Raw genomic sequence first — 16,299 nt, 5'->3', positions numbered from 1 at the left:
TTGCTTTTAAACTAAAACTTTGGTCAAATGTTTTGGGTATCTTTCCACAATACATTCATTCATTTTCTTGTCGGCTTAGTCCCTTTATTAATCCGGGGTCGCCACAGCGGAATGAACCGCCAACTCATCCAGCAAGTTTGCCCTTCCAGCCGCAACCCATCTCTGGGAAACACACACACTCCTACACTACAGAGAATTTAGCCTACCCAAGTCACCTGTACCGCATGTCTTTGGACTGTGGGGTTAACTGGAGCACCCGGAGGAAACCCATTCGAAGGCAGGGAGAACATGCAAACTCCACACAGAAACACCAACTGAGCCGAGGCTCGAACCAGCAACCCAGCGACCTTCTTGCTGTGAGGCGACAGCTCTACCTACTGCGACACTGCTTCGCCCCCTTCTCACAATAGTTTGCAGGAATGTTGACCCATTCCTCCTGACTGAATTGGTGCAGCTGAGTCAGATTTGTTGGCCTGTCCTGCTCGCACAAGCTTTTTCAACTCTGCCCACAAATTTCCTATAGGTTTGAGATCAGGGCTTTGTGATGGCCACTCCAAAACATTCACTCTGTTGTCCTTAAAGCACATTTAAACTAATTTGGCAGTATGCTCAGGGTCATGGTCCGTTTGGAAGAGCCATTTGTGGGCAAGTGTTAATTTCCTGCCTGATGTGTTGAGATGTTGCTTCAGTATTTCCACATGCTGTTCTTTCTTCATGATGCCATCAATGCTGTGAAGTGGACCAGTCCCTCCTGCAGCAAAACAGCCCCACAACATGACGCTGCCGCCCCCATACTTCACAGTTGGGATGGTGTTGCTAGGCTTGTAAGCTTTCCCCTTTGTCCTTCAAATGTAACACTGCTCATTATGGCCAAACAGTTCAATCTTAGTTCCATCAGAGCACAGGACATGTCTGCAAATATGAGTCTTTTTCCCAGTGTCATTCAGCTAATTGTAATCTGGCTTTGTTATTGATTCTGGCTTGTTGATTTTTCTATGTTGTCACACAAGGAAGCAGTGTGTTTGAGCTTTTCCTTCAACACTATTCTACAGTTGTGCCTCACATTAACTCAAATGTTGTCAATTAGCCAATCAGAAACTTCCAAAACCCTGACAACATCATCTGAGCTTTTCCAGAGGCAGAATAATCTTATTGTGTGTAAACTTGACTTTCAAGAAAAGTTATAACAATTTCTCTAAAAATATCTCTCATTAAGCAGAACAGAAACTAATTTGATAATCCTGACTTACCTAAGAGAAAAAAAAGTTTAGTCACATTAACATCTGATTTTTTTTTTTAATGGTTAAGTGTCTTTATATACAGTGTTTGTAAACTTCTGCTTTCAACTGTATATTTAATAATAATGATGTTAATTATTTCCTGACTATTATAACGCTAAAGAAAACAGTTCTAGCCAGTATGATTAGTTTTCAGCGGGCGCATCCATTCGAGTCAGGGTTCATACAGTCATGGAAAATCTGGAAACGTCATGGAGTTTTGATATGGCATTTTCCAGGCTGGAAAAGTTTTGGAAAAACAGAAAAGTCCTGGTGAACAGATATCTGTAAACTTGAATCTATGTTAGTTGACTTCTTTCTGTCATTGGCCAATCACATACTCACATTATTAGAGTGTTGTAAGCATTATTCAAATCAATTTTACACAGATATAAATTGAAGCTAAATAGATTGGTGTGTGTTTTACGATATGCTGTAATAAATTTGAACATGCATTGTTTTTTTTTTTACCATGCATATATAGACATTGCATGTAACATTTGATCATGAAAATTTACTTCAAAGTCTTGAAAAAGTCGGAATTTTAGTGGTAAAAAATGTGTATGAACCCTGTTGAATCTTGTTGGCTCAAGACTTCCGGTTTCATTCATTTTTAGACGTTAAACGCAGCTCGTTCTGCTGCTTGATGTTGCAAACTGATATTTTTCTGATTTTATTATTCTACTTTGTCTGTATTATCATGCAAACCCTTGTTTGTAGAGCAAGAGGTTTGTCAGTTTTTTTGCCATTTATTATTCCTGGTGATTTCTCTCATACACCACTGAATCTGAAGTTCTGAAGCAATCAAAAGCGAGCAGACTTCCACACTGCAGAATAAGGTCAATACTACTTTGCAACTTCATTCAGGCAACATGATGTATGATAAATACTGTTTAATTTAAAAGAAAAAAATATTTAATAATGGCTTGCTGGTTAGATCACTTGTAGAGCTTAAAGCAACGCATCTTCATCATGATTATTTAGCTGTTATATAAAATATGTTATTGCTTGTGAGTTCATAATAACTTTAATAAATGTATTTTTTTCTAAGACATGAACCAGCGCTCATGTTAAAAGAATATTTCTGTGCAATAATCCATAAAAATGTACTTTAATTTAGTGTTTCTTCTCTTGAACACAAAACATATTTTGAAGAATGTTGAAAACCTGAAACCATTACCCATTAACTTTTTCCTACTATGGATGTCAATGGTTACAGGTTTCCAACGTTCTTCAAAATATCTTCTTTTGTGTTTAACAGGGAAAAAAAACCTAAATTTTGAAACAATTAAAGGGTGTGTAAATGACGCACACACACACACACTTTTAGTTTATTTATTTTTTTTTATTTTTTTTTGAAGAATGTTGGAGACCTGTAACATTTGTTTTTCCTACTATGGATGTCAATGGTTACAGGTTTCCAACATTCTTTAAAATATCTTCTTTAAAAAATATATAATATAATATATATATTGAAACAATTAAAGGGTGTGTAAATGACAAATAAATATAAAAAAAAATATATATATACACACACACACACACACACATATACATATAAATATACATACACACACACACACATATATATATATATATATATATATATACACACACACACACACACACACACACACACACACACATACACACACACACACACACACATATATATATATATATATATATATATATATATATATATATATATATATATATATATATATATATATATAGGCGAGGCAGTGGCGCAGTAGGTAGAGCTGTCGCCTCACAGCAAGAAGGTCGCTGGGTTGCTGGTTCAAACCTCGGCTCAGTTGGCTTTCCTGTGTGGAGTTTGCATGTTCTCCCTGCCTTCAGGTGGGTTTCCTCCGGTTTCCCCCACAGTCCAAAGACATGCGGTACAGGTGAATTGGGTAGGCTAAATTGTCTGTAGTGTGTGTGAATGTGTGTGTGGATGTTTCCCAGAGATGGGTTGCGGCTGGAAGGGCAAACTTGCTGGATAAGTTGGCAGTTCATTCCGCTGTGGCAACCCCGGATTAATAAAGGGACTAAGCCGACAAGAAAATGAAAATATATATATATATATATATATATATATTTATTTATTATTGTTTTTTTTTTATTTATTTATTTATTTTTAATGTTGGAGAGCTGTAACATTTGTTTTTCCTACTATGGATGTCAATGTAAACAGGTTTCCAACATTCTTCAAAATATCTTCTGTTGTGTTTAACAGGAATGAAAAACAAAAGTTTAAAAACAGTTAAAGGGCGTGTAAATGATGACACTAAAAGAGATATTTTGAAGAATGTTGGAGAGCTGTAACATTTGTTTTTCCTACTATGAAAGTCAATGCTTACAGGTTTCCAACATTCTTCAAAACCTCTCTTTTTGCATTGAAAAGAAAAATATTAAAGTCATAAAGATTAAGAACCACTTAAGAGTGAGTACACAGTTATTTTTAACTATTAGGACACTGTGCCTTTAAATCCTGTCAGAAAGCAGCCAGTTATAAAACATTTAAACTCTTTGAACATTACTAACATAAAAATCATCACTCATAGACAAAACATATATAAACATTTACTTACGGCTGCAGCCGTCAGACTCATCCATAACTCACGACTGGTGAAGTCAACATAAACAGCTTATAGTCATCTAAAAATGTCACTTTTTCTCTTTTATTCTTTGAAGACTGGCAGTATCTTCCCTCTGAATTCAGTCAGTCAAAATAGCATTCAAGAGTTCCCACTTATATGCTTGGCATTTATAGCAGGTTTGGCGTGCTGTCCCGGGAGAGAACCCTGAGCTCGGAGATATTTGAGCCCAGGGCTCCCGCCCGGTCTAGAAGCATATCAGGAGAATCGAGATCAGGTAGGTCTCGATCGCTCCCCCTTTTAGAAGGGGAGAAAAAGGAGGAGATGGGGTGGAAGGGGGGATTCTTCCAAAACGAAGATAGAGCAATAAGGAGAAAGTGATCCATTTATATTAAGCTAGGATCATTCTGATTGGATTATTACTGATTACGGATGAGTGGCCATATATAACGTGCTCCTCTCGAAATTAGTTTATGTAACTTCACTTAAAGCATTGTGAATGTATAAGCAACCATCTTCAGGTGTCAGCTGTTAGCCAATGAACAGCAGTGGGCAGAGCCTTTAGTGCATCAGTGTGAAACTATTGGTCAATATCTTCCTCTTAAAGCAGACATATGCTAATTAACCTGTGAGGTCACCAATTTCATAAATGCTTTACTCGTTCACTGTATTTATTTAGTTTGTTTTTTGTTTTTTTAATTACAAGATAATTCTAACGACATCAAACTAGAAAAATCATCACCGTGTTTAGTAAGATATTTTCATCCAATTAATTTGAACTACAAATTAATGATTACATAAATATTGTTCAGTAAAAAGAAAAATGTTTGCCACGAACTGATGTGATCATGATCATACTGATCCATAACATACAACACTGCAATATCAAGCGGCATAAAAGACAAGCCAAAGATAATTACAAGAAATCCAAGTCGCGTATGGCTGTCCTTGTGTTAAAAATAATGTGAACAATGAGTTATTTTAGGACCTGTAACACATTTAATGCCACAAAATATCCTTTAAATGGCAAAAGGTAGAGGCACATTTGATTTCTCATGCCATGAAACATTTAAATCACAGGTCTCAAACTCAATTCCTGGAGCTCTGCAGTTTTGCTCCAACACTAATCAAACACAGCTGATCAACTAAAGAAGGTGTTCGAGACTCTTTTGAACACCTCGGTTATTTGGATCAGCTGTGTTTGATTAGGGTTGGCGCAAAACTGGGCAGAGCTGCGGCCCTCCAGGAATTGAGTTTGAGACCTGTGATTTAAAGGGACAGTACACCCAAAACTGAACACAAAATATAATTTGTGTGTTAAAGCATCTATATATTAGGACTAAAGTGGAAGTCAGTGGCTGTTTTTTTAAATATTCCTCAGAGATTTTGCTCCATGCTGACATGACAGCATCACGCAGTTGCTGCAGATTTGTCGGCTGCACATCCATTATGCCAATCTCCCGTTCCACCACATCCCAAAGGTGCTGTATAGGGTTGAGATCAGATGGCTGTGGTGGCCATTTGAGTGCAGTGAACTCATTGTCATGTTCCAGAAACCAGTCTGAGATGATTCACGCTTTATGACATGGTGCGTTATCCTGCTGGAAGTAGCCATCAGAAGATGGAGACACTGTGCTCATAAAGGGATGGACATGGTCAGCAACAATACTCAGGTAGGCTGTGGTGTTGACACCATGCTCAATTGGTACTAATGGACCCAAAGTGTGCCAAGAAAATATCCCCAACACCATTACACCACCACCACCACCAGCCTGAACCGCTGATACAAGGCAGGATGGATCCATGCTTTCATGCCAAATTCTGACCCGACTATCTGAATGTCGTCAGCAGAAATGGAGACTCATCAGAGCAGGCAACGTTTCTCCAATCTTCTATTGTCCAGTTTTGGTGAGGCTGTGTGAATTGTAGCCTCAGTTTCCTGTTCTTAGCTGACAGGAGCGGCACCCGGTGTGGTCTTCTGCTGCTGTAGCCCATCCGCCTCAAGGTTGGACGTGTTGTGTGTTCAGAGATGCTCTTCTGCAGACCTCGGTTGTAGCGAGTGCTTATTTGAGTTACTGTTGCCTTTCTATCAACTGGAACCAGTCTGGCCATTCTCCTCTGACATCAAGGCATTTGCACCCACAGAACTGCAGCTCACTGGATATTTCCTCTTTTTCAGACCATTCTCTGTAAACCCTAGAGATGGTTGTGCGTGAAAATCCCAGTAGATCAGCAGTTTCTGAAATTTCATGCCACGTTCAAAGTCACTTAAATCCCCTTTCTTCCTCATTCTGATGCTCACTCAGATCCTCTTGATCATGTCTACATGCCTCAATGCATTGAGCTGCTACCATGTGATTGGCTGATTAGAAATTTGCGAGCAATTAGGCAGGTGTACCTAATAAAGTGGCCGGTTAGTATAAAAACAATTTCTGTTAAACACAGGCTAAAAGATGTCATTTTGAGACCGAAAAACACACAACACACAACACACACACACACACACACAAAATATAGTGCAATACAGTTAAAGCAGTGATTCCTTTAGTCGGTGTAGTATGAGTATACATCACACATTTATTAGTGAACAACCCTCTCCAATCAGCCACAATTAAAAAAAATATGATTGCACTACTCGGTAAAGCAGAACTAGCAACTTTCATTTAAAAAAAGTACAAATCTTAAAAACTTTTTTCAATCAGTATACAGATGTATTTATAATACACTAGAACTAGTTATATGTTAAATGCTACAAACAATGATTCCAATGGAATGAAAAACTTATAGCATTAAGAACCATTTCCTATATATAATATATATTAGACTTTTTATTTCATCGTTTTTTTTTTTATTTGTTTGTCATTTTTTTGTTGTTGTTGTTGTTGTTTTGTTTCTTCCAAATACAAACATGGCAAAAATGAGGTAACTGTAAATGTGCAAGTACCAAAGCAAAAATATCTTCCTAACACACAGAACACAAGCCCCTGGCCCCGACGCTTTCGTTTTTCGGCTCGGGGGGTCTGGAGTTCAGGCAATGACGGACCCCTGAAGGCCAGGAGGAGAAGAAGAGAACAGTAAACAATCCACTATCCCACCACAGCAACAAATCATTGGTAAACAATCAGTGGCGTCTATGGAGCAATCAACAAATCACAGAAAATCCTAAACGCATTGGAGCTGCTTATTGGAACACAATTTTCCACCACACAAGCTGTGAGATTATTTATTAGTAGTAGAGTCACAGAAAGACTACAAGATTCTATTTATCAGCGTCATAACTCTTGTTTTTTGTGTTTTTTTGTCGGCTTTATAACTGCTGCATGCAGTGAATCATTTATGATCATCAGTAGACGGGTCATTTAGCATCTGCATGTAAATAAAGGCCTTTTTTAGTTTGGTAACACTAGTTTAGGTCACTATTCACTGCATTAATATCCCAATAGCGAACACTACTAGCTTAATAATCTACTAATTAGCGGTTTATTAGTAATAAGGTAGGTAGAAATTGGGTGTAAGTTTTGGGTTGGATTAAAGATGTAGAATAAGATCATACTTTATAACTGGATAATATCTAAAGCAGTAGTTATTAGCATGTATTGTGACCTTAACTAAAGTGTTACCCTTTAGTTTTCGTCTCGTTTTTAGTCTGAATATCTAAAATAAATAAATAAAGAAGCATTTTCTGGACATGTAAATAATGCTGTTTTGTTTTCAGAAATAATGAGTCAAAAATAAATTAGTATTTTCTTAAAATAAGCTTAATGATCTGTCAATGAGGTCAACTAAACAATGTTATTTCAAAGCAGAAGCAAGACTACCTTGCTTAACCCATTGGCAGACTATTTAGCTTTTTTTTAAAGAAAAACACTCATTTTTGGCTCATTATTTCTGAAAACAAGATGTTTTTAGCCCAAGTATCTAAACAGTCTTAAAACAACAAGCATTTATATGAATATAATGTCTTGTTTTCTGCCAAAGGGGTAAAAAAAAATTCTGCCAAAGGGGTAGGCTAAATAAACTTGCTTCTGCTTTGAATTATCATTATTTAGCTGACCCGATTGGCTGATTATTTAGCTTGGTGTAAGGAAAAACTCACTTATTTTTGGCTCATTATTTCTGAAAACACGACGTTTCAAGTCCAAATATCTAAACAGTCTTAAATCAAGAACCATTTAAATAAAAAAAACAATGTCTTGTTTTCAGAAACGAGGTAAAAATAAGTTTATTTTTCCTTAAAACAAGATAAATAATCTAAATAATCTGCCAAAGAGATGAGAAAAATAAACTTGCTTCCGCTTTAAAAAAAACATTATGTAGTTTACCTCCTTGGCTGATTATTTTGCTTGTTGTAAGGAAAAGCTCACTTATTTTTGGCTCAATATTTATGAAATATCTAAAAATTCTTAAATCAAGAAGCATTTTTGACAGTAAGGTCTTGTTTTCAGAAATGATGAGGCAAAAATAAGTGAGTTTTTCCTGAAAATGAGCAAAATAATCTGCCAAAGGGGTAAGCTAAATAAACTTGCTTCTGTTTTGAAATAGCATTATTTAGCTGACCCCATTGGCAGATTATTTTGCTTGTTTTAAGGAAAAAATCACTTATTTTTGGCTCATTATTTCTGAAAACAAGACATTATTTGTATTAAAACGCTTCTTGATTTGAGAATTTTAGGATATTTGGACTAGAAACAAGAGAAAAACTCTAAGAAAAGCATTTTTTGCAGTGTTATTAATGAGCAGTTTATAAACACAGCTTCATATGCTGTATTCTTGACTTATAAGTGCATGTATAATGTGATTATTGATTGTATTCACATACATTGTAAAAATAGATTAGTTGACTTTACTTACAGAGAGTAAACCTGTTGTTTTTAAACAGACTAGACGGTAATAAATGCTGAAATCCACACAAATTATTCATGTTGTCCCAACACAAATTGATTAAGTTAACTTACTTTCACAATTTTAAGTGGATTGAACATAACACAATTAAGATGCCCCAAAAAAAGACTTAAGAATTGTGATGATTCAACTCAATACTCAAAAAAAACTTCTACTTTTTGAATGCTGTTTAGTTTATTTTAAAAATTGAGTAAAGCCAAAAATTAGTTGACTGTTTAAAAACAACAGGTTTACTCAATTTAAGTACAGACTACACCGTAATCAATGCTGAAATCCACACAAATCCTTCACTGGAAAAACTGTTGCATGCAGAACTGTTGCAAACAATTTATTTGTGTTGAATTTAAACAAACAAATTAAGTTTAATAATGTTCAACTTAATTTGTTTCTTTAAATTCATTACAAATAAATTATTTACAACCTCTTAACGTAAAACAATTTAGTAAATCCAAGAAATCATCTCTGAATAACTTTTTTCAGTGTTCATGTTGCTCCAACACAAATTGATTAAATTAACTTAATTGTTTTATGTTCAATCCACTTAAAATTGTGAAAGTAATTAAGTTGTCCCAAAAATAGACTTAAGAATTGTGATGATTCAACTCAATACTAAAAAAACTCATGTTGTCCCAACACAAATTCAACTTTTTTTTGAGTGCTGTTGAGTTTACTTTAAAAATTGAGTAAAGCCTTTTTAATTTTTAAGTAAACGAACAATGTGCATAATTATAAAAATTTTAAGTTTAAACAACTTAACAGATCCAAGTTACAACGGGTTTACTTAAACAACAACATCAAACTTTTAAAGCAACAGTTTTACTCACATTAAGTAAAATAATCAGTTTTTACAGTTTACTTAAATGTTTATTAATTTTTCATGACTAAATTAAGTGTTGTATTATATCCGGAAACGGTTATTTAAGAGTAGCTGCTGTTTTTTTTTTTTTTTTATAATCTACACTTAAAAACTGACTTTTGCTGTTTGTTCAAACTACATATTGAAAATGAGTTGAAGCAACAATTCTTAAGGCTTTTTTGGGGGCAAATTAATTGTTTTATGTTCAAATCAACTTAAATTTAAAAAACCAATTTACTTAATCGATTTGTGTTGGGACAACATGAAGGAATTGTGTGAAACCCAGCATTTTTTTACAGTATAGTAAGTAAATGATTATTGAAATTAACATTTTATTTAATTTACACCTTATTTTTTCCAATCATATAGTAGTAATCGTTACTCTGCATTTTAAGAAATGCCTTATTAACACACATTCCTACAGTTTTATGAGATTATCTCTGAAAGGACGACTATTTATGCTTAATAAAAATAATTAAATAAATGAAACTGTATAAACACAGCTGTATCAAATCAAACTTCTGCAATCTTTTCTAAAAATGAAAATTACTGCACAGTTAAAATATCACTGAATAAGTGTTTTTTGCAAACATCTTTGATTAAACAACATCAATATAATAATTAAACAACATAACATGATCATATTTTAGTGTTATCCAGTGATGTTAAAGCAGTACAGTCATGTTATTGTTTAGGTAAGATTGCAAATGACTTTCCAGTGTTGATACCTTGCTGTCCATCTTCGTATCTTGAAATAAACATATAGCTTTTTCATTCATTTACTTTTTCTGTGAGCTTTTAATTATCATTTATAAGGGATTTACATAGAGATAAACTGTTGGAAATGTGTGTTATTAAAGCATTTATTAACTTACAGTGTAACCATTACTATCTGCCTGCAAAAAATAGGATGTATAAATGTTCATTTTAATAGCTTACTCATTCACACTATAAAAACAGCCGTAAATGAGCAGTTTTCTGTATTTTGTGATTGATGTTTTTATTCTTACATGTTTAATTCTGCTTTTGAATTGCATTATGGGAGCTTGATTGTTCTTCCTACAAGTTTTAACCTTGAAAAGTTGGAAAAAAGGTGTCATTTGTAATAGTTTGCAGTGCTGTATTGTCTAGATTGGTGTTGTGTTTTACACTACAAACACCTTGTAATAAACTGCAGCACATTTTCTGTTACTTTGCACGCTCATTTCTCTAGATATTAGTTCTTATAATATTTCAAACAACTAAAAAGTCACTGTGTTAAGCTGTGGAGTCGAATTTGCAACATTAAAAGTCAACAAATAAGCAGAGATCAACATCCTATAATGCAACTCCCAACCAGAAAACACTAGTGAATCACTAAATACAGAAGCTGTTCATTAAGATACACATGTTTACAGTGTAGAATGATCTACAAAACACCAACTACTCCTAAATAACCTCTTAAAAAATAACCTTTCATTACTGAATTATGAAAACACAATCATTAAGCACGTTATATCTGTCCGCATAAGCCTGCATTTATAGCTGTATTTACACACTGCTTACTAAAGTATATCATTAATGCCTGATAAATGACTTGCTGATGCTTCATAAATGATTCACAGTGTGCAGTTATTATGAAGCTCTATCGGTTTTTCTTCCTAGTAATACAGGTAACACTGAGCTTTTGAAGGAATCTCGATTATTGTGAAAAATTCCTTTATAAATCTAAACAAGGATATATTAGAAAGAGCCCACAGCCGCTTTAACCCCAAGCATGAAAGTGCTTGCGTGTTTATTAATAATCATAATCAACAACGCTTTTTGAAGTAGGTAGAGAGAGAAAAGCGTACACCGTGTGTGTTTTTGGTGAATGTGTTGTTTGTAATCCCCCACACCACGCTGACTTGAGGAGTTAAGGCAGATGTACGGGACTGAACACTGCAGATGACGCTGCTCTCACGTTGAGTTTTAGTCCAATTTCTAGCACAAATGATCTCAACATTGTCAAATCAAATAGCATTTATTAGACAAGTTCAAATATTGTTTGATTTTCAGAAATAATGAATCAAATTAAGCGAGTTTTTGCTTAAAACAAGCTAAATTATCCAAAAATACATTTAATTTACTACCGCAACAGGCAGATTATTTTGGTAAATTTTGGTTACACTATACTTGAAGGGATGTTTATAAGACTGTCATGAAACCTTTATAATCATGACACATGGATGAGATTTTATGCATGCTTATAACAACAGTTATTAAGTGTCATTCGCTCAGTTATGTCATTTTAAATGAAAGAAAGTCATTGTTTGTTATGACAACTCAACATAAATACATCACAACCACTCTTTATCTGTCACAAGAACTTGACGTTTCAAAGACAACATAACTTATATGTTGTAAATATGTCATAAATCAGTCATAAACATGATTGCCATAAGGCATTAATCATGAATATTGATTCTCATGATTGTCATGAATATTTCTCTGTTCACGTTTTCACTGTTTTTGTCATTAAAATGTCTCATTAAACGTATCATGGCTCTGTCAAATCATTTGAACAGCATCATTAATATTTTATTTTTTATCATTATTTTTATAGGGGTTTTACCCTTTATTTATAGGAAAGTGGAGAGATTTACAGACAGGAAAGTATGGGGAGCAGAGAGAGGGGAAGGATCGGCAAAGAACCTCGAGCTGGGAATCGAACTTGGGCCGCCGCGAGCACCTGGGTGCTATATGACGATGTACTTACCACTAGGCTATTGGCGCAGACTATTTCATAACATTTTAATGACTAATTCAGCTTGCACCACAGTAGAGGTCAAACAAAAATATTAATGATGCCGGTCTACCATTCATAACACATTTATAATGGCTTCATGACAATCATGTTTATGACAGATTTATGACTAGTTGTTTTCCTGGTAGCATTAAGTTGTCAAAGACCTTACTAACTTTACATGAAGCTGAAACCTTTATAATCATGACATGCCATGAATGTGAAAGATTTTATTAATGTTTATGACAACTGTTATTAAGTGTCATTCGCTCATTTATGTCATTTTAAATGTAACGATGACATTATGACAACTTGACATAAATAGAGCACAACCTGTTTTTGTCAGGACAACTTAACATTACCAAGACAACATGGCTTGTCATAAACCCGTCATAAACATGACTGAAACCATTATTAATGTGGTATGAATCATATTATAACAGCATCATTATTTATTATGGCACATATTACGACACACAGAAAAAAAATATTCAGAGGATAACAGTTGTCATAAGCGTGCATAAAATGTCATGTGTCATGGTTATAAAAGTCTTACGAACACCCCTTCAAGTAAAGCATTACAGAAAATGTATTAAAATTTTACGCTTTGGTTTACAATGCAATCTTGTTGCATGTTTCTGTACAAAACTAAAATTGCAATAGATCATTTTGAGGGATGTAAACAAAAGCAATGGTACCAACATATCTCCTGTTATACATTTTCATTTCTAAAGCTTCCGAGTAATCCCACCCCCCAAAAAAACATTATTGATAAACAATGTTATGATATTATGCTGTTATAACATTAACAAGAGGCAATTCAATCATTTCTTAGAGTTATGAAATAGTTTGGAAAGCGGGAAATGTTTTTAGGAAGATGACATGACCACATTAAAGTAGTCTACAACACAAATAGTTCACAAACTCGTCTACAAAATGCTTCTTGAATTAATAATGTTTAGATATCTGAACTAGAGAGAAGTCAGAAACTCAACGTAAGACTCAGCTTAACACACTGTAGGTGAAGTCAAAAGTAAATAATGATGCTGTTATAGGATTTATGACATGTGACAATCATGTTTATGACAGGTTTATAACATGTTGTCTTGTTTATGTCAAGCTGTCATAAAAAACAATGTCATCTTTGCATTTAAAATGACATAACTGAGCAAATGACACTTAACAGTTGTCACAAGCATGCATAAAATCCAATTCAAGCAAAGCATTACCGAAAACTTATTGAATTTTCACGTTACTGTTTACAATGCAATCCTGTTGCATGTTTCTGCACAAAACTAAAGTTGCAATAGATTAATTTGAGGGATGTAAACGAAAACAATGGTCCCAACGCATCTCCTGTTATACAGTTTTAATTTCTAAAGCTTCCGAGAATCCCACAAACTGATAAATAATGTTATGATATTATGCTGTTATGATTGAATTGCCTCTTGTTAGAGTTATGAAATAGTTTGGAAAGCGGGAAATGTTATTAGGCAGATGACATGACCACATTAAAATAGTCTACAACACAAATGGTTCACAAACTCGTCTACAAAATGCTTCTTGAATTAATAATGTTTAGATATCTGAACTAGAGAGAAGTCAGAAACTCAACGTAAGGCTCATGTTTTCCTTCTTTTTTCTGCAGTGCATCATCAATCGGGCAGCAAATTAATATTCACCATATCATAATCATCCTTTAAAACGCTCACCGTCTACCAGCACACACAAGTAAAGCTAAATAGTCTCTTTTTTCGTTTAGTTTCTCATGTGAAACCCCTGTATTATCAACTGATGACGTTATGAGCACTGTTTTTGAGGGCACTAGAGTATAGCACTGCATGCTGTATGAACAGAGACCCATAACAAACTATTGCATTCTCTTTTACGTGAACGTAGCATTACACCTAAATATAGAATATCTAGCACCTTTTTTTATTAGTTTTTTTTTTCTTGTTAACTATATGGCTTTCCATTATCTAGATTCCAGGCAAGTGTGTCAGTAACTGAGGCAACATTAGAAGCACAAATGTGGTGAGAAAACTATCCGTCACATTTTCCCGTCGTCTTCAATAGCAAGTACAAGCACGATAAAATCTTGTAGTCATTCGGCTGTGTTATAAATGTGTGCAGTACAGTGCATGGCAGTTATCAGCTGAGCAGAAAGTCCCCGACAACCCAGAACCCAAAGCCAACTAGATCTACCTAAAACGAAATAAGAAAACAAAATCGAAACCCAATTGGGAACTGGTTTAGACATGCATGCATATTGTGCACAATTAAATACTCGCCCACCCACCGTCTAGATATCTCTCACGGAAAAATACAGATTATCATTACTTTTTTTTTAACGTTGTTTTTTTCTTTTTAAATCATGCAAACACTGTAAGAATAGTCTCGGAAGTGGTCTAGGTAGGACAGTGTGCAGCGCGGCACGTTTCTCAAACGGGATTACAACCTTTAAGTGTGGTTCAAGTATACAAGAACACGGAAAAACTCGAATTCGAATAACATACGCTAATAATAATCATAATAATAATCATAATAATGATCGGCTGCAGTGACGAAAGCCTATTCTCACTCGATACAACACGTCATTTTTTTTTCGTTTGTTTTTTTTTTCGTTGCATGCCAGTCCTATAATGGAATAATATTCAGCACTATTTTAATAAAAAAGGAATATTAGTTCAGTCGATTACATTTAAAATATGCATGGCCTGAGGAAAACAATATACCCAAATATATCTCCATGGCGTCAATCCCATTCGAAATGGACTGTTTTCCTTTATTTTTCAATTACAGAGAGGCCCTGAGTGATTTTTTTTTTTTTTTTACTTGTACTCAAAATATATGCCAGTGAACAGATATGTATACATAGATTACTTATCAAAAGTGTGTGGATTAAATTCATTACAATGGCTTTGTATTTTTAGTTGTTTTTTTTTCCTCTCTAAAACCTGGCACGCAAAATAACACGCAACATTCTCTTAAAAGAGTCCCTTTGTTTTTACCCCCCGAAAAAGCCAGTGTTTCTATTGAGTTACAATGACTATTCAGTGGACAAACGACTCGGATATATCTATATATATTTTTAAAAGTCCTATAATTAAAGTACTTACTCCGTGAATAAAAACAACACCCAAATAGTTCATAGTTTTATCTCCTGAACGTGACGTTCAGGTTGTTTTTGGAATCGAGTGAAGCACGAGTTGAGCGTTTTACAGTGCATTTTCTTTTCTTTTTTTCTTAAAACGACCCTAACGCTCTATGTCTACCATCCCCAATCCTCTTCAGGATTTCCGTGGATCGACTATACAGTCAGCTGGCACACATTAGAGGGCCAAACTACAAATACAGAGGGTTTCAACATTCTTGTGTCTTAAAAACAAGACGATAATTTGCAACCTTTCACACCAAGGCTATGCATACAATGCTTTTTTTCTTCTCTCTTTCTCTTTGCCTGAGACCTGACAAGAGGAGGCTAAACGACTAATAACCCAACCGTACGTTTCCTTCAGAAATGCTCTGGAAAGAAGAAAATAAATAACAGCACTTCTTTTAAAGAAACAAAACAAATGGATTAGTAACAGGTTTGTGCTTGTCAAGGTCTTGAGAAGGCAGAGCTAAAATCTTCAAGAGTATCTGTTGATTATTTGGCTCACGAATGAGGGAAACACAAAAGAACAAAAGCCTGGTCCTCTGAAAATCAGGTTCACCTCATTGCACGTATTGCTTTCCACACGCTTCCCCGAAGAGAGTCATTCTGGACTTGGATATATTCCTCGTGGATAACTGGAATATTGCTAGTCTAAAAGAACAGTCGGGCTTGAGGTGTTCTCCTGGAGCTAGCTGAGAAATGAACACAAAGAGGCCGTCCAGAAGCCATGAGCGCTTGTGCAG

General features: G+C 34.8%; 1 protein-coding gene and 3 long non-coding RNA genes across 8 annotated transcripts in view; 2 read left to right on the top strand and 2 right to left on the bottom strand.

Moving 5' to 3' along the window:
- LOC137487628 (uncharacterized) overlaps positions 1–16,299 on the top strand; it is a 545,963-nt gene that overhangs the window by 141,211 nt on the left and 388,453 nt on the right. The gene's annotated exons all lie outside the window — the stretch shown is intronic.
- Positions 3,839–6,970, bottom strand: LOC141377618 (uncharacterized). The gene is made up of 2 exons (XR_012390037.1): positions 5,140–6,970; positions 3,839–4,973 (listed from the first exon to the last, which is right to left on the bottom strand). It is a non-coding gene; the product is annotated as an uncharacterized lncRNA (long non-coding RNA).
- On the top strand, positions 4,523–8,579 carry LOC141377617 (uncharacterized). The gene is made up of 2 exons (XR_012390036.1): positions 4,523–5,562; positions 5,672–8,579. It is a non-coding gene; the product is annotated as an uncharacterized lncRNA (long non-coding RNA).
- rnf44 (ring finger protein 44) overlaps positions 15,542–16,299 on the bottom strand; it is a 56,045-nt gene continuing 55,287 nt past the window's right edge. For all 5 annotated transcript variants that reach the window (XM_073921647.1, XM_073921645.1, XM_073921646.1 and 2 more), the window contains exon 11: positions 15,542–16,299. This exon is cut by the window's right edge and continues 754 nt beyond it. The gene's annotated coding sequence lies outside the window, so the exon portion shown is untranslated.

The sequence above is a fragment of the Danio rerio genome, chromosome 14 (genome assembly GCF_049306965.1).
Source record: "Danio rerio strain Tuebingen ecotype United States chromosome 14, GRCz12tu, whole genome shotgun sequence".
NCBI lineage: Eukaryota > Metazoa > Chordata > Actinopteri > Cypriniformes > Danionidae > Danio > Danio rerio.
This window is presented reverse-complemented; position numbering and strand designations above follow the sequence as displayed.